Consider the following 22232-nt stretch of genomic DNA (forward strand, 5'->3'; position numbering starts at 1 on the left):
GAAAATATAAACCTTGGTCTAAGATGTAGTTTTAAGGACAGTCTTACAAGGAGGAATCCATAGAATCCCTACAGTATAGAGGGAAGCCATTCAGCCCATTGAGTATGTACTGACCACAATCCCACACAGGCCCTATTCCCCTAACCCCACAGATTTACCCTGCTAATCCCCCTGACACTAGGGTCAATTTAGCATGGCCAATCAACCAAATCCACACATCTTTGGATTGTAGGAGGAAACCGGAGTACCAGAAGCCACGCACCCAGTGACCTGAGCTAGGAATCAAACCTGGGTGTCTCATACTGTGTGGCAGCAGTGTCATAGAGTCATAGAGTCAGCATGGAAACAGGCTGGTCCAACTTGTCCATGCCGTCCCTTTCTTTTAACCCTTAATCGAGTCAATATTAGCTACTTTGCCACTGTGCCGACAGAGGAGAGAGCTGTATCTGTCAGAGACTTGGTGCAGACTTGATGGGCCGAATGGCTTCTTTGGCACTGTAGGGATCCCATGATACCTATGATGATATCTTCAGGCCCACTGGTAATGGGTTAATCCAGGGCCCATAAATTGCTGTTGCATCTCCAGGTAAAATAGAAACACACAGCAGATTATTCTTCTCTGCAGCCCTCAACCACTCACCTTCACTTTGACAATGACAATCGCAGGCTTTAAGCCCAGGTTTTGGGACAGTAAACTAAATAAATGAGAGCAGCTTAAGGACGTTTTCATTCTTGCTTGAGTGCAATGTAGAAATACCATAAAATCCTCAAACTCTTTCGCTGGGAAATTGTACAGGAGCTGTTCCTGACCTCTCCCCAACCCCCTCCAATCTGTATCAGAGTTGCTTCTTGTTCAGTATGTTAGTTGAGTATGTTCATAGGCAAACTTTAGGAGCATATTTGCATTATAAAACCGTTGACTAAATTAAAGAAAACACTCTATAAAACCATGGTAATTTTGATTTTTGTCTGACAGATATAAATTAGAGGCAGGTCTTCTTACAAACTTACTTAAACAGACTCCCCACCCCTGTTTCCATTCCTCTATGCAAGGAACCATATACATTTCTAGGCAGATACCAAGTTTCTTGGTCACCATTACTGCCATCAGAATCCCAGCAGAAGGAGGCCATTTGGCCCATCGAGTCTGCACCAACCACAATCCCACCCAGGCCCTATCTCCATACATTTACCCTAGCTAGTCCACCCTGACACTAAGGAGCAATTTAGCATGGCTAATCACCTAACCCGTACATCTTTGGACTCGGGGAGGAAACCAAAGCATCCAGAGGAAACCCACGCAGACCCATGGGGAGAACATGCAAACCCCAAACAGACAGTAATTCAAGGCCGGAATCGAACACAGCTTCCTAGCACTGTGAGGCAGCAGTGCTAACCACTGTGCCACCATGCCGCCCCGTTCCAGATTTATTAATTGAATTAAAATTCCACCAGCTGCCATAGTGGGATTTGAACCTGTGTCCCTCAGGCCATTAACCTTCTGGATTACCAGCCCAGTAAGATAATCACCACACCGCTATCTCTCTCCCTTACTCTCTCAGTCCTCTGGTTAATTTTGCAGTGCTTCTATTTTAAGACAGAGATGTATAAACAGGAAATAAACAGTAACTGGTTGGGTTTATCTGTAATCCAGCAGATAAGATAGACTATCACTTTCCCAAAAGCTGTTTGACACTTTTCCACTTCTCTGTCAACCCTTGAATCTCCTCTTGACTGGCCTCATTGTTCGAAGGTGAAATCAGGCTCTATGCTGCACATGGAACTTCCTGATCTGGCAAAGGAACTATCATGAGCTCAGTCATTCCCATCCACAAAGCCTGCTCCCACAGCAATGTAACAACATTATGCATGAGTTGTATCCAAGATTGGGAGGGGGTAATGCGGGGACAGGAGAACGTGAGTGAGCGAGAGTGCCTGTTGTAGCAAATTAGCCACTGCATTGGGGGCTTGCAGCTGCCATCCTGAATGACTAGGGTGACAAGATGGCACAATGGTTAGCACAGCTGCCCCACAGCACCAGGGACCCAGGTTTGATTCCCAGCTTGGGTCACTGTCTGTGTGGAGTTTGCACGTTCTCCCTGTGTCCAAGTGGGTTTCCTCGGGGTATTCCAGTTTCCTCCCATACTCTGAAAGACGTGCATTGGCTAAGCTAAATTCTCCCTCAGTGTACCCGGAGTGTGGCAACTGGGGGATTTTCACAGTAACTCTGTTTCAGTGGTTAATGTAAACTCACTTGTGACACTAATAAATAAACTGGAAAAAATAAGCTTATAAAAGACACACTATTGCGAGCAACCCGTGTGTTTTGCCTGTGAGCTGGTACACACACTTCGACGTGATACAAGTCAGAGTCACATCAAGGAGAGGGAACAATGTCATGAACCATGGGAGTGACGCTCGAGAAGTTTATCAATATCAACCTGATTGACGTGTGATGACCTTGAAACATGTGTTCACAATATAGAAAAAGTTAACGCTTGCTGTACCCTCTGGTTCTGTTTATTTTTCCCATGGGGGGCTGTGGGGGGATGGTGGTGGTTAAGGATGGCAGTGATGGAATTTCAGCACCGACATGTGTGCGTTGTGTGATTAACCGAGACCTGATATGGGGATTTGTTTACAAGCTCACAGCCTGAGCAATGGCATAGTTCTCAATCACCTATCAGGAGGTTTTTTTATCAGCAAAAGGAAATCACTGTGAGGCATAGCAGCTCAAACAGGGACATTGTTGTGTAGGATTTTCAATGTGTGTCTTACAAACAGATTCCTACTGCTGTCCTTCAGCTCAAAAGCCCAAGTAACTTATCTTCCAGGTCAGTATTTTTATTGTTTGCCAGATTTGAACGCTTCATAGAGTCATAGAATTCCTACGGCGCAGAAGCTCATTTATTATTTATTAGTCACGAGTAAGGCTTCCATTAACACTGCAACAAAATTACTGTGAAATTCCCCTAGTTGCCACACTCCGGCACCTGTTCGGGCCAATGCACCCTGACCAGCACGTCTTTCAGAATGTGGGAGGAAACCGGAGCACCCAGAGGAAACCCATGCAGATGCGGAGAGAATGTGCAAACTTCACACAAGCAGTGACCCAAGCTAGGAATCGAACCTAAGTCCCTGGTGCTGTGAGGCAGCAGTGCAAACCACTGTGATATTGTGCCATCCCAATTATTTATTAGAAGGATGCCATTTGGCCCATCGAGTCTGCACTGACAACAATCCCATCCAGGTCCTATCCCCATTACCCCATGCATTTACTCTGCTAATCCTCCTGATGCTGAGGGTCAATTTAGCATGGCCAATCAACCTAACTTACATACCGTTGGAGTGTGGGAGGAAACCGGAGCACCTGAAGGAAACTCACACAGACACGGGGAGAATGTGCAGACAGTGATCCAGCCAGTAATTGAACCCGGGTCCCTGGCGCTGTGAGGCAGCAGTGTTAACCACTGTGCCACCGCGTTGTCACTTTCAGACTTTTTTCAAAAATATATCTGTCAATAAATACTCCGCATCGACTTAGTGATGAAGTGGTCAGGTAATCAGAGCCTAAACATGGATGAATGTTACATTTTTTATGGTGGCACAGTGGCAAAGTGGATAACACTGTGCCTCACAGTGCCAGTGACCCGGGTTCGATTCCCGGCTTGGGTCACTGTCTGTGTGGAGTCTGCACATTCCCCCATGTCTGCGTGGGTTTCCTCCGGGTGCTCTGGCTTCCTCCCAAAGATATGCTGGTTAGATGCATTGGCCATGATAAAAGACAGTAGGACTAGGGGGCACAGCCTCAAGATAAAGGGGAGGCGGTTTAGAACGGAGTTGAGGAGGAACTTCTTCACTCAAAGGGTGGTGAATCTCTGGAATTCTCTGCCCGTTGAAGTGGTGGAGGCTGCCTCGCTAAATATTTTTAAGAAGCAGGTTGATGGGTTCTTGATAAGAGAGGGGATTAAGGGTTATGGGGAGAGGGCGGGAAAGTGGAACTGAGCCACGACAGATCAGCCATGATCTTATTGAATGGCGGGGCAGGCTCGAAGGGCTAGATGGCCTACTCCTGCTCCTATTTCTTATGTTCTTATGTTCTTATGTAAATTCTCCCTCGGTGTACCCAAACAAAGTTTTTTTTAAGTTAAGCTAAAGTTTATTTATCAGTGTCACAAGTAGGCTTACATTAACACCACAATGAAGTTACTGTGAAAATCCCTTATTTGCCACACTCCGGCACCTGTTCGGGTACACTGAGCGAGATCTTATCATAGAATAGAATTACTACAGTGCAGAGGGAGGCCACTTGGCCCATCGAGGCTGTACTGACCACAATCCCACTCTATCCCCACAATCCCATGCACTTGTCTCCCTGACTCTAAGGGGTAATTTAGCATGGCCAGCTCACCTAATCTGCACATCTTTGGGCTGTGGAAGGAAACCGGGAGCACCCGGAGGAAACAACAGCAGCACACATTTAGCATTGCCAATGCACCTAATCACACATCTTTCACCAGAGTGTAGGGGATTGCTAATTAATGTAAGTCATTGCAGTGGTTATGTAAGTTTTACTTGTGACTAATAAATAAACTTTAGAGGTTTACTCTAGTTGATAGAAGTCATTGCAGTGTCAATGTAAGTCCACTTGTTAATAAATAAACTTTACTTTTAAAAGCTTGCAGTGGACTCTGGCAGATTCTGTTTTGTGAAATGTTGCTGGTTATTGTGATGTGCTGCGGGGAATGTGTTATTACTTTAGCAATGACTGAAAAAAATGACTCTTCCAATGTGAAATTCAGCGACATTTATGAGTAAATATCCAAGGCTGCCAATCCCACGTAAGTTGGTAAGTGATTCACACTAATGTTTACCCTGAGGTTTTTCTCACCACATGTCTCACTTGAAGCTGCACAAAAAAAGACATCTACAGACCATTAAGGACGCAGGAAGTAAAAGATGAAGCTTGGTTCAGTGCCCACCACCACAAATGTCCCCCCAATCCCTCCCCACCACCCCCAGTCCTCCCGCCCGCCCCCACCAGCCATCACTTATGTGTGTAAGCTGTAACGTAAACAAATTCATTAAAGGCAAGGAATTGCTCGCTTTATTAACATGCTCCCTTCACATTCAAATGACACAGGGCTGACAGCTGCTTGTGACATGTCACTTGCCAGTGAAGACAGATTGAGCGCATAAAAGATGAACTGTGGGTCTGACAAAAGGATCGAGCAGAATGCAATACAAAACAATCACTAATTGCAAGCCCTTGGACAAATGCAACCAATTAGGAAGCGATATTCCAAACTTATTCTTTCAGTTTTAGCTTTCAAAAAAAAACCTCTCAGGTTACTAAACTTAGGAATAGGAGGAGGCCATTTCGCTCAGTAGGGCGTTTCACCATTCTGCGAGATTGTGGCTGATCTAGAATCATAGAATCCTACGGTGCAGAAGGAGACCATTCGGCCTATTGAGTCTGCACTGTCCTCAGTCCCACCCAGGCCCTATCTCCATAACACCATGCATTTACCCAAGCTTGCCTCCCTAGCATTAAGGGGCAATTTAGCATGGCCAATCCACCTACTCTGCATATCTTTGGACTGTGGGAGCACCTGGAGGAAACCCATGCAGACATGGGGAGAATGTGCAAATTCCACACCAACAGGAACCCTGGCACTGTGAGGCAGCAGTGCTAACTACTGTGTCACCGTGCCGCCCAACTGTGACCCAACTCTTGCCTTTTCCCACTATCCCTAATCCATTTTGATGAATGAAAATATATCACTCTTGGTCCTAAAATTAACAATTGATCAAGCATCAGTTACCATTTGCAGAAGAGAGTTCCAAACTTTCGCCACCCTTTGTAGAAATGATTCCTCGTTTCACTCCTCAAAGTTCTGACTCTAATTTCTAGACAATGCCCCCTCCTGACCCCCCCCAGCCCCACCCCCTACTCCAGTTTTCGGGTATGATGTTGTCTTTCGGGTTGGATCTCTGATGTCTAGTTCCAAAGTGGGCCACGACCCCACACTGCTTGGGAAACAAAGAGCAAAGAAAATTACAGCACAGGAGGTAGCCCTTTGCACCGACCATGCTGCAGCAGTCGCTTGTCAGTAACTTTCCCCGAGCTGGCCATTTAGTGACCAGAGGATGGGCATACCGTCCAACAGAAGGCCCTCCACCATGGAAGCGGCAGCAGCTGGTGGGTGGTTCAGGTAGGGAGAGATGGAGAGGGTGCCTCAATTTTGAAGGGAAATCTTACCATAGGGTGGCATGCAGACCCAGTTGCCATTGGGCTGGAAAGGGGGATGGAAAGGCCTCAAAGTCTGCCAGGAAGCTTCCAGTTGTTCTTTGACAACCAGCCTTCATAGGCAATTAACTCCATTTAATTGGCTACCCGCCGCTTGCAGACAGGAAGCCTTTCTTAGAATCATAGAATCCCAACAGTGCAGAAGGAGGTCGTTCGGCCCATCAAGCCTGCACTGACAACAATCCCACCCAGGCCCTATCCCCATATCACCGCACATTAACTCTCTTAGTCCCCCTGATGGTAAGGGGTCAATTTAGCACGGTCAATGCGCCTAACCAGCAACTCCTTTGGACTGTGGGAGGAAACCGGAGCACCCGGAGGAAACCCACGCAGACATGGGGAGAACGTGCAGTCTCCACACAGACATTGACCCGAGCCGGGAATTGAACCCGGGTCCCTGGGGCTGTGAGGCAGCGGTGCTAACCACTGTGCCACTGTGCCGCCCCACATCGCCAATGAATCGATCACCTCGAAGCCTAACCACTAAAATAGAGCTCAACCCAGTCATGTGATGAAATTATCGCTACCCATTCAACAGAGTCCTTCACATGAGTAGCTTTCCTATCACTGGAGTACATAGAACCATACAAACAAAGAACAGGAGCAGACCATTCAATCCCTCCAGACTGCTCCACCGGCTAAAAAGATCATAGCTGATCTGATAGTCAGCTCAGATCTGCACTCTGCTTACGCTGTAATAACTGACCATCCCCTGACATACCAAGAACTATCCACCTCTGCTTTAAAAAGATGCAAAGACTCTGCTTCCATCACCTTTCCAGGAAGTCAGTTCCAAAGATTTCCAACTCTCTCAGGGAAAGAAAATTGCCTCACCTCCATTTTAAATGGGCAATCCCTTATTTTTAAACAGCGACCCCTCGTCCTAGATTCTTCCACAACAGAAAACCTCTTTTCCACACCCATCCTGTCAAGACCCCTCAGGATCTTATATGTTTCAATCAAATCACCTCTTACTCATTTAGACTCCAGCCTCTCCAACCATTCCTCATAAGACAACCCTCCCATTCCTGGTACTGACCTAGTAAAACTTTTCTGAACTGCTTCCAATGCATTAAATAAGATGACCAATACGGCACTTAATATTGGAAACAATACCACTAACACCTCTACTTTCTCATGAGACTAAGGAAATTCGGCATGCCCGCTACAACTCTCACCAATTTTTACAGACGTATCATAGAAAGCATCCTTTCTGAATGCATCTCAACTTGGTATGGCTCCTGCTCTGATCAAGACCGCAAGAAACTAAAAGGGGCCGTGAATGTAGCCCAGACAATCATACAAACCAGCCTCCCATCCACTGACTGTGTCTATACTTCCCACTGCCCCGTAAAAGCAGCCAAGGACCCCACGTACCCTGGATTATATACTCTTCCACCTTCTTCCATTGAGAAAAAGATACGAAAGTCTGAGGTCACGTACCAACCAACTGAAGAACAGTTTCTTCCCTGCTGCCATCGGACTTTTGAATGGACCTATCATATATTAAGCTGATCTTTCTCTTCATCCTATCTATAACAGTAACACTATATTCCGCACCCCCTCCTTTCCTTCCCCCCTATGTACTCCATGAACGGTATGCTTTGTCTATATAGCATGCAAGAAATAATACTTTTCACTGTGTCCCACCCTACTTATGTGACAATAATAATTCAAATCAAATCAAATCAATATTCACCCCTCTACCCCCAGAGCACAGTGAACAGAGCACAGAGTATTTCTGAACTATAGGATGCATGGCATAAAGGTTACTTCAACAGCAAAGTAAAGTAAAAGTAAACTTTACTTATTAGTCACAAGTAAGGTTTACATTAACACTACAATTAAGTTACTGTGAAACTCCCCTAGCTGCCACACCCTGGCACCTTTTTGGGTCAATGCACCTAACCAGCATGTCTTTCAGAATCCCTACAGTACAGAAGGATGCCATTCGGCCCATTGAGTCTGTACCGGCTACAATCCCATCCTGGCCCTACTTCCGTAACCCCACACATTTACCCTTGCTAATTCCCCTGACACTAGGGACAATTTAGCATGGCCGATCAGCCTACCCGCACGTCCTTGGAGTATAGGAGGAAACTGGAGGAAACCCACGCAGACACAGGGAGAATGTGCAAACTCTACACAGACAGTGACCCAAGGCGGAATTGAACCTGGCACCCTGGCACTGTGAGGCAGCAGTGCTAACCACTGTGCCACCCCGAGAATGTGGGAGGAAACCGGAGCACCCGGAGGAAACCCACGCAGCATCTCTGTCCCTGCAGCACTGAGGAGGACATGAGCAACAAAATTCATGGAAAGATTATCACTTCAAAGTTGCCTCTTTGTCATCACTGACCCCGCCTAACTCCATGACCATGAGTATGGCACTTGTTCAAAGACCCACATCCCCCATTCTTAGGTCTCCCAGGGTTTGTAGGTGTTGGGGTAAATACAGCGTACCTGTGCCTCCCACTATATCTCTCGCATGGAACAGACTGCACTGAGTGTGGCAGAGAAGAAGCAGATGGTCCAATCTGCTTCCTCTCCCCCTTTAGGGGAAAGATAATAGCGTTTCACAACACTTAGAAGTGTTCCCACGCCTAGTAACACACGAGGCAGACAAAGCGTCTGCTTCTGTTTATTTCCATATCTAGTTTTTCCTGGAACAGGTCACTAGTCTCTCACCAGGGGCTATAGCTTGCGGCGTGCCACTCCACATCAAGTCAGGTTTATTAGGGGCTTCACTTGCTCTTACAACCTGCCATAGACATGTTGGAAGGATTTGCAAGTTGATAATGAACCTGTTTTGGCCACAATGTCATGAATGTAGCCCAATTCATCACGCAAACCAGCCTCCCATCCATCGACTCTGTCCACACTTCCCGATGCCTCAGCAAAGCAGCCAGCATTATTAAGGGTCCCAAGCACCCCGGACATTCTCTCTTCCACCTTCTTCTGTCAGGAAAAAAATACAAAAGTCTGAGCTCACACACCAACCGACTCAAGAACGGCTTCTTCCCTGCTGCCATCAGACTTTTGAATGGACCTACCTTGTATTAAGTTGATCTTTCTCTACACCCTGGCTATGACTGTAACACTACATTTTGCACTCGCTCCTTTCCTTCTCTATGAATGGTATGCTTTGCCTTTTCACTGTGTGTTAATACATGCGACAATAAATCAAATCAAATCAAAAACAAAAAAATGCAAACACCTTCCTTGGCCATCAAGTCCTGGCGTGGGTCTTGAACCTGGAACTTCTGGCTCAGAGCCGGAAACACCACCCATTGTACCATGCGACCTCCCAATGTCTCAAAAATGAATCTTAATTTAGCTTGTAGGAAATTCCAGCGTGGAAGCAGTTCCCTCTGCTGAGAACATGCTAACAGCTTAGCGTGGCAGTGAGACATTTTACAAGGCTTCACTTTAGTTTACCTGCAAAACAAAGGCCAGAATGTTATGGCCGTTCATGCCTGTGGGATTTTGCCATCCCATTGCAGTGAACGGAGATTTGTCTGGGTGCCAAAATCTCCTCTTTGGCTTCAGCGTAACCATGGCATGAATAGCCAGTAAGGTTATGCCCAATGCCTCTTTGTACACAAAAACAGAAGATGCTGGAAAATCTCAGCAGATCTGACAGCATCTGTGGAGAAAGAACAGAGCTAATGTCTCAAATCTTGATGACTCTTTGAAGAGTCATCCATACCCAAAATATTGGCCAAAATTCCCTGGTCTTGCATGCCCTACTCCCGCTGCCAGCGAGCATGGAGAATTTGGCACTCAGTCAAAACTCCGCTCACTGCAGCGGGACTGGAGAATCCCAGGTGTGAGCAAGGTCAGAGAATCCGACACATTGGCTGGAGTTTTACTGGCACGCCCACCCCAATTCTGGGGGCGGTTGAGGCTTGGAGAACGGCATTCTCCTTTGGCCTTGGGCGCAAGCAGATGTGCTGGTAAAATTCCACCCATTGGCTCTGTTTGATCTCCACAGATGCTGTCAGAACCTTTGAGCATTTTCTGCTATTGTTTCAGATTCCAGCACCCACAGTAATTTGCTTTTATTTTAATGTTCCTTTGTGTTTTGGGGAAGTCTTTTTTTCCGCAGTGTCTAGACGTCAGAGGTAAAGCTCCACAACACAATTAAAGCAGATTCTTCAGATGATGGAGGCAACCCCATTAAAAAGCGATAACTTTTCCCCTTGTGACAATGGCTCACCGGTGCAGAGAAATACTGTCCCACAGTGAAACAGCCTGCACAGGAATCACCAGCAAACTTCCAGGGAAGTTTTATCCGGTTTAATCCAAGTTGTTTTTTAAAAAGGAACAAATATTGAAAGGGTGCATTCATTCTGGCATGTTTGTTTTTGTAACTAAAGCAATTGGAATTTTTTTTGAAGGTACTTGCCCACAACCCAACAGCCTTACAATATTCCGTACAGCTTTAATGTTTCAGCGCACCCACAGTTAACAAGTCTGTAGTGAAACCCAACCATGCAACACAGCAAGGCCACCGATTGGTGGTTTGTGTGAAAATTGGGTGGAATTACAGATGTGGTTCCCCTAAACCACATTAAAAATCCCAAATAACATGGCAGATGTGGAATTTAGTGTATTTAAGTCACTATGGACGAATGGACTTGCCCAAAACAATATCAATAGAATCAAAGAATCCCTACAGTACAGAAGGAGGCTAGTCAGTCAATTGAGTCTACACCAACTCTCTGACAAAGTGTCGTACCCTGGCCCTCTCCCCCTACCCTCCTCGCCACCCCCCCTCCCCCCACACCCCTGCAATATTCCCCTAATCCCATTCATTTCCAATGGCTAATCCATTTAACCCACACATCTTGGCACACCAAAGGGCAATATAGTACGGCCAGTTCACCTAACCGGCACATCTTTTGATGGGGGCAGGGGTGGGAGTGGGGGGTTCTTCTTGTTTCTATTCAATGTTTGTACAATTGATTGATGGACTCAGCTACTTCAGAGATGCCTGGTTCGCAAAAGACACATCACAGGATGGCACTTCTGATGCAGGGTTATCATCATCACAAAATGTCACCCCTGTTTCTCTCCACAGATGCTGAATATTTCCAGCATAGAATCCCTACATTGAAGAAGGAGGCCATCAAATCTGCACCAACTCTCCGAAAGTACATGATAGCCAGGTCCTATTCCCTCCACCATATCCTCGTAACTCTGCGCATGTGCCATGGCCAATTTACCTAACCCGTACATCTTTGGGCTGTGAGAGGAAGCTGGAGTGCCTGGAGAAAATCCGCGTAAACATCGGGAGAACATGTAAACTCCTCACAGAAGTCACCCAAGGATGGAATCGAACCGGGGTCCCTGGCGCTGTGAGGCAGCAGTGCTAACCACTGTGTCACCGTGCCACGATGTTCTGAGTTATTTCCTATTTCCAGCATCTGCAGCATTTTGCTTCTGTACAAGATGGTAAATCCACTTTTCCATCTCAATGGGCAGTGCTTCCACCCATTGAGACATAAGAGTTAATATCCTGGACAACCTCCTTCTGCTCCTGTTTCATGTGTAACCCTCACAGTTCACATGTAGGGCCATTGACCTGAAACATTAACTCTATTTCTATCTCCACAGATGCTGAATATTTCTGCTTTCAACCCACATGCAGGATGCACTAGAAATACTGACATTCAAGGACAATATAATGGAGAAAAATAAGCCAGAACCCAGTTCTTTGACATGTGAATATAATTTGGCAGTTGTCAATGTTTTTATGATTTAATTCCATCAAAGAAACTTCATTTAAATAAAACCTTGCCCTTAAGTCTTTTAAACACTTTCTGTGTCAATGGTTGTGCCAGACACCCCATCCCATTGTTCTTTGAGGACTGGGAGTTTATGTAGCACATGGCTGGTAACTACATTGTGTAGCAGTCACACAACACGTTGAAATTCACTTAATGTCCTCATTACATCTCCTCACAAGGTGGCATACATCAAACATGCGGTTCACTTTACGCAATGCAAAAAAACTGGTTTATTTGAAAATCATAGAGATATATAATCTACAAGGAGGCCACTTGCCCATCATGCCTGTGTCATAGAAACATAGAAACGAGATGCAACAATAAGCCATTTGGCCCTTTGAGCCTGCTCTGCCATTCATTTTGATCATGGCTGATCATCAAATCCTTATCCCGCTTTCCCCCACATATCCCTTGATCCCTTTAGCCCCAAGAGCTAGTTCTAATTTCTCCTTGAAATCAGACAATGTTTTGGCATCAACTACTTTTATGTTTGATTTCCACACATTCACCTTGCTCTAAAAGGTTTATCCCTTATCCTCAAACTATGACCCCTAATTCTGGACCCCCCACACTATTGAGAACATTCTTTCTGAATCTACCCTGTCTAACCCTGTTGAATTTTATAAGTTTCTGTGAGGTCCCCTCTTGCTCTTTGAAACTCCAGTGACTATAATCCTAACTGACTTAGTCTCTCCTCATATGATAGACCTCCATCCCTGGAGCAGCTTTATTCACTCTATAGCAAGTGTTGACTCTTTTAAAGAGCTATACGAATTAATCCCACTCCTATGTTCTTTTCCCACAGTCCGACAAATAATCTATTTGTTGTTGTAAGGGAGCATGTGATTGAAAGAACCAAGAAGAAGCAGTGAGTTTATATGAAACCTGAATAAGACTTCAGTTAAAAACTGTGTGTGGTATTAGTTTCTGCATTATAGGGAGGATATTGAGACTTCAAAATGAGTACGCTAAAGGTTCTCAAAGATTCTGCCTGATTAAAACAGAAGCAATGCATTTTCCTGATATCCTGATAACCAACCTGATGAAAAATAGGTAATTGGATCATTTGCTGTTTGTGGGATCTTGCTGTGTACAAATTGGCTGCCTTGTTTGTCAATACTGTCCCAGCGGTTGGTTACATTTCAAAAAGTAATTCCTTGGATGTAAAGTGCTTCGGGGCACGATAAGAGGCTATTTCAATTAAAGTTATTTTCTAAATGTCCTATTCACCAATCTGCACCTGGTGTTTTTCTATCTTGTATGTTGCCCCATCTATTCATATTGATTTTCCATAATTGCTGTTTCACCTTTCACATTCCCCCATTTATTAGAACAGTGACGTGCACTATCTTATATAACTCACTAGACTTGTCAGCAATCAAATGACCTGCTCTGAACAAATTACTCACATGTCCATAATTTTAAGGACGAGAGCAGAAACTCTAAGATATTTTATGAAGTTAGCTAGATCCTAACTTTTACATTTAATTTTGACATTAGGGTGATCATAAGGTTTTTAACTCCAGGTATGATCCAGGTAGGAAGGTTTTATCAAAACAAACTTTATTTAAGAACATTGTTGGAATATAACAAAAAGAAATAGCAAAATTGTTACTCAAAATACTTAAACATGATAAAGTATAACTCTTAACAGCTAGCTATCTCTGTTGCTCCAACTTAGCAGAGTCTCCCAAAGACATGAATTCCTTCTAGCACAGAAACCAAAGATATTTGTGTAGGTACGATATTTCCAGCCTTTTGACACTTCCGGAGAGTGATTCAGACAAACATCTGTCTTCTCATTCTCATGCAGCAATTTCCAGAGAAAGCTCCATTGCCAAACAGTAAAACTTCCGAGGAAAGGCTTACTTCTTGGCAGATTCCAGTCTCCATTTCAAGCAAAGTCCAAGATACAGAGAAAGAAACCTCTCTCTAAAAATCCCAAAGCAGATTGCTTTGAGTTCTTTGTGAAAGTCTAGCTGTACCCAGTCATATGACCTTGCCTGTCAATCAATATAATCAAGACCTACTCTGTAATCCCAGGGGAAAATACAAAACAACATAACTCTTCATTAATTCAGATCAAAGCAATCACTGCATCAATTAACATCAATTATGTTGCTGCAGTAACCATACAGTGCTGTTGGATTCTAACGAAACGACTCAGGTAAAATGGAAGGGACTAGTAAACACATTTAGTACAGAATCATGACTAAAATACATGTCCTAAAGGCACAGTATTGTCACAGTAAGAGCAGAATACTTTGACTTGGCTCCCCATTTTCTCAGCTCCCCTGAGGAATTGACGTATGATTAGGAACTTGAATCCAATGGGGAACTGTGGGTATTAAGTCATACCTCACTGCTCTTGGATGACAATGTTGTTCACCAAGGTGAATTTCTGAACTGCCATTGCAGATTTGTACCGGTATACTCCTAGAATTATGTGCTCTGGCCTCCACCAGTCTGGGAAGTGGGTGGTAAGTGAGAAAAGTTTAAAAGTTTTAAGGTTTATTTATTAGTGTCACAAGTAGGCTTATATTAACATTGCAATGAAGTTACTGTGAAAATCCCCTAGTTGCCACATTCTGGTGCCTGTTCGGGTACACTAAAGGAGAATTTAGCATGGTCAATGCACCTAACCAGCACGTCTCTCAGACTGTGGGAGGAAACCAGAGCACCCAGAGGAAACCCACACAGACATGGGGAGAAGGTACAGAGTTGGCACAGACAATCACCCCAGCTAGGAATCAAACCCAGGTCCCTGGCACTGAGAGGCAGCAGTGTTAACCACTCTGTCACAGTGCAACCCTAGATGTAGGTAGAAGAAAAATATTTAGGGTGAGATTCTCCGGCCTCGCTTGCTTGAAAACCGAATATTCCTGCCCGACTTCAATGGACCTTTACAGGGTTCGTGCACCCTCCACACAACAGCACCCCCCCACCAGCCCTCCACGCCCACACCCTCCCCCCAAACCCCCGGCCGCAAGAGATTCTGGCCTTAATCTTTACCACTTTAATTTCCTTCTCTTTTCCTGTTTAGAAAGTATTGATTTATGCTGCGATGTGGCCTCCATGAGCACTGGTGATCATTCAGTGTTTTTCCCATGGACAATTCTTCACTTATGGGTGTCGAATGTCAGTAAGCTATTACAGCACAGAGTGGCATGGTGGAACAGTGGTTAGCACTGCTGCCTCAGGGATCCAGGTTCAATTCCCAGCCTCAGGTCACTGTCTGTGTGGAGTGTGCACATTCTCCTCGTGTCTGCGTGGGTTTCACAAGCACATAAGAACATAAGAAATAGGAGCAGGAGTAGGCCATCTAGCCCTTTGAGCCTGCCCCACCATTCAATAAGATCATGGCTGATCTGCAGTGGATCAGTTCCACTTTCCTGCTTTCTCTCCATAACCTTAATTCCCTTGTCTACCAAAAATCTATCTACCCGCGTCTTAAATATATTTAGCGAGGTAGCTTCCACCACTTCAACGGGCAGAGAATTCCAGAGATTCACCACCCTTTGAGTGAAGAAGTTCCTCCTCCTCTGTTCTAAACTGCCCCCCCCTTATCTTGAGGCTGTGCCCTCTAGTCCTGCTGTCCTTTCTGAGTGGGAAGAATCTCTCTACCTCTACTCTATCCATCCCTTTCATTATCTTATACATCTTTACAAGATCCCCCCTCATCCTCCTAAACTCCAATGAGTACAGACCCAGTCTATTTAGTCTCTCTTCATAGTCTAACCCCCTCATCTCCGGTAGCAGCCTAGTGAACCTCCTCTGCACTCCCTCCAAGGCCAAAATACCCTTGCGCAAGTGCGGCGACCAAACCTGCACACAGTACTCCAGCTGCGGCCTCACCAGTGCCCTGTACAGTTGCAGCAAGACCTCCCTGCTTTTATATTCTATCCCCCTCGCTATAAAGGCCAGCATCCCATTCGCCTTCTTGATCACCTGCTGCACCTGCAGACTGGGTTTTTGCGACTCATGCACAAGAACCCCCAGGTCCCTCTGCACAGTAGCATGCTGCAGCTTTTCGCCCTTTAAACAGTAATCCCTCCTACTATTATTCCTGCCAAAGTGGATAACCTCACACTTACTAACATTGTACACCATGTTTCCTCCAAGTGCTCCTGTTTCCTTCCATAGTCCAAAAGATTTGTTAGTTAGGTGGATTGGCCATGCGAAATTCTCCCTCAATGTACCCAAACCAGGCACCGGAGTGTGGCGACTAGGGGATTTTCATTGCAGTGTTAATGTAAGCCTACTCGTGGCACTAATAAATAAACTTCAGTCTGCCACGTTTCCTCCATTATAGCATTGACTACGCTTCGAAAAGTAATCTTGAATGAAAATTGTTTTGACTTTTCCTGTGGTCACGGAAGACACCATGTATATGCAAGTCTTCCTTTCTTTCTAAAAAGCATGCCTGAAATCTAAGTTAATCCAAACATAGAAGGCCCATGTGCCAAAACAGTCCTTTTAATTCCTATCACACAAATTCCTGATCCAAATATAGTGTGAAAATACAACACCCCATCCAAGTATAAAATGCTTCCTAATTATATCGTTGCGATACTCAGGAGATTGAAATAACCTGGCGACAGCAGTTGTGTATCAGAAGATGAAACAGCTTTGCGGAAAATACTGTTTTCGTTCAGTCTTGTCAGTTCAGTGCTGTTGAATGGTGATTCGATGGATTATGGCACAAAGACGTAACTATTGGTTATTTTTATCTGTAGTTTATAATTAGCAAGGATCCTCATCCAAGCATCCACATTCCTGCCAAAATAGTTTGGGCTTTATCAGTATTCAGCTGTATCATTATCTGGTCTAATTTGGTTGATTCTTGTCGAAGGTGTGCCTGAAGATAGCTCGAGGCTGGAAGCTTGCACCATTGTTGGAAGCATCTGAGGTGAGAGGGCGTTTATCAGCATTGTCACCTGTGGGTAGTGACCACATTTGGGACTGCCTTTAATTGGTCTTTATAGACTGGTTGCCTCTTAATGCAGGTTCAATCTGGAATCATTTGTGTGTTATTGCAACCATCGCGCAATGTTCATATTTGTTTTAAAGTTTTAAAGTTAGTGTCACAAGTAGGCTTACATTAACACTGCAATGAAGTCATTGTGAAAATTCCCTAGTCGCCACACTCCGGCACCTGTTTGGGTACACTGAGGGAGAATTCAGCATGGCCAATCTACCTAACTAGCACATCTTTCAGACTGTGGGAGGAAACCAGAACACCCTGAGGAAACCTGTGCTGACACCCAAAGCCAGAATTGAATCCAGGTCCCTGGCGCTCCGAGGCAGCAGTGCTAACCACTGTGCCACCGTGCTGCCCCATATCCTGTCCTCTCTTCCTCATGTACATGTCTGGTTTTGGATAGAATTGAGCCAAGTGATCACTTAAAATCATAGAATCATAGGGGTTAACAGCACGGAAACAGGCCCTTCGGCCCCACTTGTCCGTGCCACCTTTTTTTAAAACCCCTAAAGTAATCCTAATTGCCCGCATTTGGCCCATATTGGAGGGAGTGCAGAGGAGGTTTACTAGGCTGATACCGGAGTTGAGGGGGTTGAGCTATGAGGAGAGGCTGAATAAACTAGGCTTGTGCTCATTAGAGTTTAGAAGAATGAGAGGAGATCTCATTGAGACGTATAAGATGATGAATGGGATGGATAGGATAGAGGTGGAGAGACTCTTCCCGCTCAAAAAAGACAGTAGGACTAGGGGGCACAGCCTCAAGATAAAGGGGGAGCGATTTAGAACGGAGTTGAGGAGGAACTTCTTCACTCAAAGGGTGGTGAATCTCTGGAATTCTCTGCCCGTTGAAGTGGTGGAGGCTGCCTCGCTGGGTATTTTTAAGACGCGGGTTGATGGGTTTTTGATAGGAGAGGGGATTAAGGGTTATGGGGAGAGGGCGGGAAAGTGGAACTGAGCCACGACAGATCAGCCATGATCTTATTGAATGGCGGGGCAGGCTCGAAGGGCTAGATGGCCTACTCCTGCTGTCCTATTTCTTATGTTCTTATACCCATCTTACCCATGTAACTGTCTAAATATTTTTTAAAAGACAAAATTGTACCTGACTCTACTATTACCTCTGGCAGCTTGTTCCAGACACTCACTACCCTCTGTGTGAAAAAATTGCCCCTCTGAACACTTTTGTATATTTCCCCTCTCACCTTAAAACTATGCCCTCTAGTTTTAGATTCCCCAACCACTTAGCAAATTGTTGGAGCTTCGAGCTGACAAGTCCCTGGGTGCTACTAAACTTCAAGGGGCAGTTGATGCAATGGTTTTAAGTTATAAAAGTACACTGGATTGGCAGATAGTAAATGCAACTCCTTTATTCAAAAAAACGGGAGACAAAGCTGGAAATTACAGGCCAGTTAGCTTAATATTTGTCAGAGGGAAAACACTGGAAATTATTGAGACGTTATGCCAGAGCATTTAGAAAAACAAATGGCAGTCAGGCAGAGTCAACATGATTTTGGGAAAGAGAAATCATGTTTGATCAATGTATTGGAATTTGAAGCAGTCACATGTGCTGTGGATGAAGGGAAACTGGTGGATGTTCTGGGCTTGGATTTGCAGAAGGTATTTGATAAGATACCATATTATGAAGAGAGATTGAATAGACTGGGTCGGTACTCATTAGACTTTAGAAGGCTGAGGGGGGAAATCTTATAGAGACATACAAGATAATGAAGGGGCTAGATAGGGAAGAGGTAGAGAGATTCTTCCCGCTTAAAAAGGATAGCAGAACTAGAGGGCACAGCCTCAAAGTAAGTGGGGGGGGGGGAACAGTTTAGAACAGAGTTGAGGAGGAACTTCTTCACTCAAAGGGTGGTGAATCTCTAATTCTCTGCCCAATGAAGTGGTGGAGGCTACCTCGCTGAATATATTTAAGTCACGGGTGGATAGATTTCTGATAGACAGGGGGATTAAGGGTTATGGGGAGAAAGCAGGAAAGTGGAACTGATCCACTTCAGATCAGCCATGACCTTGTTGAATGGCGGGGCAGGCTCGAAGGACTAGATGGCCTACTCCTGCTCCTATTTCTTATGTTCTTATGTTCTTATATTGACCATCTAGCAGATCTATGCCCCTCATTATTTTATTGACTTCTATAAGTTCATCCCTCAGCCTTCTACACTCAGAGAAAAAAGTCCCAGTCTATCCAGCCTCCCCTGATAACATCAAGTTCTGTTAGCATCCTAGTAAACCTCGATAGCTTAATAGCTTAATGTATGAAAATGGGGGAAGTACTAGAGAAAAGGTTCAAAATTTATTTATTAGTGTCATAACTAGGCTTATATTAACACTGCAATGAAGTTACTATGAAAATCCCCTAGTCACCACACTCCAGTGCCTGTTTCAGTACAGTGAGGGAGAATTTAGCAGGGCCAATCCGCCTAACCAGCATGTCTTTCGGACTGTGGGAAGGAACTGGAGCACCAGGAGGAAACCCACACAGACTCAGGGAGAACATGCAGAATCCGCACTAACAGTGATTCAAGCCCAGAATCGAACCCGGTTCCCTGGCGCTGTGAGGCAGCAGTGCTAACCACTGTGCCACTGTATTTGTTGAGATGTAGGCGGTCCTTGTGGCCGGATTACTGTTATACTCAGTAAACAACTGTCATATTCGGTATTCTGTTACAAAATTCTTTATAAAGCAAGGGCAAGGAGCGTGAGATCACACAAGGTTTGGATCACAGAGTAAAGGCGGGAGCTGCAGTGCGCTAAATGATCCCAACAATAGCACTAATCTGCCTTATTGTAATGATTAGTGCTTAGGTAATCCGCATTTAATTGAAAATGCAGGAGGACTCTTTACGGTGATTTAAGTTGGGCTACATGGCTGGCGATTGGATGCATTGCTGCCCTGATGTAGCAAAATGAGTTCCCAACTGTGGTTCTCCCTGAGGTGAATTGCCAATGTTGGCTGTGCTGCAAAGGGAAAGGTGTAGCAGAAAGAAGGTCAGGTTTCCTAACAAGGATGGCATTGATATGGTGTTTATCTGCTAAAGAGAAGAACTTGCATCTAGATTGCACCTCATGTTACATGTTCGGGACACACTCATGATTTTCTTGCAGCTTAACACAAAAGCAAATTTACACTCAGCAAGATCCCAACAGCAAGGAGATTATAGAATCATAGAATACCTACAGTGTAGAAGGAGGACAATTGGCTCATTGAGCCTGCACTGACAACAATCCCACCCAGGCCCTATCCCTGCAACATTACGTATTGAACCTGCTACTCCCCCTGAGACTAAGGCGCAACTAAGTGTGGCCAATCAGCCTAACCCACACATCTTCAGACTGTGGGAGGAAACTGGAGCACCTGGAGGAAACCCACGCAGATAGGGGAGAATGTACAAGCTCCACACAGACAGTGACCCATGGCCAGAATTGAGCCTGGTTACCTGGCGCAGTGAGGCAGCAGTGCTAACCACTGTGCCACCATGCCACCCTGAACGATCAGTCAGTCTGTTTGTCTTGAGGATATATGCTTCTAATGTAGTTCCAAAAAATGCCTTTTGTGTCCTGAACGAGCAGATTTTAGACTCCAATGCATAAAGCAACAGCACCTCTGATATTGCAACAGTTTCTTGGAACTGAGGTTTCAGCCTAGATTATCATAGAACCAATACAGTACAGAAAGAGGCCATTTGGCCCATCAAGCCTGCACCAACCACAATCCCACCCAGGCCCTACCCCCATATCCACCCACTAATCCCTCTAACCTACACATCTCAAAACACTAAGGGCAATTTTAGCATGGCCAATCAACCTAACCTACACATCTTTGGACTGTGGGAGGAAACCAGAGCACCTGGAGGAATCCCACACGGACACAAGGAGAATGTGCAAACTCCACACAGACAGTGACCCAAACCGGGAATTGAACCCAGGTCCCTGTAGCTGTAAAGCAGCAGTGCTAGCCACTGTGCTACTCCCATCCCAGGAGAGCAGTGCTCTTTCCAGCTCTTGACACAGTGTGTATTTCCACATGGTACTATTCTCCATCAGATGTCAGTGGAATCCGTTAAGCTGCCATTAGCTCACAGGTCCAACCAGAATTGAATGATCAGTGCTGCAGCACAAGGTAAATTGAATTTCTTCGGATTGGAGAGCTATATGTGTGTCACAGTTGCCCTCTAATCATTTCATGCCTTCCCTTTCTCAGTTCTTGTAACGTTTTCCAGTTTGACAACCTAGCCTACAAACTTCTAATTCCTCTGACTTCATCAACTCATGAACTGATCTTCCTTTGCCCGAATATTGGCAAGCTTGGTTTCAGCCACATGGACTGCGCAGTCTGGCATTCCCTCCTAAGCCACTCATTGTATCCCTCTCCCCCACATCCTAGAGCCTTGTTAAAGTCTACCTCTTTGGCTTGGCCTTTGATCACATGTCCTAATATCTTCTTCTTTTGTTCAGTGCACATTTCCTACTACTCTTACAGTGCTGTGAGAAGTCTTTTTTTTTAAATTAACAGGCACTTTCCATTTTGGGTTAGCACTGCTGCCTCACAGTGCCAGGGACCTGGGTTCAATTCTGGCTTTGGATGACTGCCTGTATCTGCATGGGTTTCCTCTGGATGCTCTGGTTACCTCCCACAGTCCAAAGATGTGCAGGTTAGGTGGTTTGGCCATGCTAAATTGCCCTTTAGTGTCCCAAGTTATGTAGATTAGGGGGATTAGCGAGATAAATACATGGGTATACAGGGATAGATCCTGGGCAAGATACCGTCAGAGAGAGTGAATGGCCTCCTTCTGCACTGTAGAGATTCAATGATTCTAACCAAATCAAATTTTATTGCCTCTATCTATGCCTATATCTTGTATCTCCTGCTGCATCAAAGGCTTATTTACTCCTCCTTTAAAAGAAACATTGGTTTCTATCACAACTGCTTCATGTGACTAAAACCTCCATACTCTGATTAGCTCCATGGCTGAAGAAATTTCTCCTAACTTTTCTAATCACAGTCTTAGTGATGATTTTAAACTGACATCTCCTCAGCCTTGACTCCTCAACCTGAGGTAGTGATATTTCTCTATTCACCCTGTCATAGTTTTAAATATCGCTATTAAATTTCTTCTTAACCTTGTCCTGGTGG

The sequence above is a fragment of the Carcharhinus amblyrhynchos genome, chromosome 30, assembly GCF_965287045.1.
Source record: "Carcharhinus amblyrhynchos chromosome 30, sCarAmb.v2.hapA, whole genome shotgun sequence".
Classification (NCBI taxonomy): domain Eukaryota; kingdom Metazoa; phylum Chordata; class Chondrichthyes; order Carcharhiniformes; family Carcharhinidae; genus Carcharhinus; species Carcharhinus amblyrhynchos.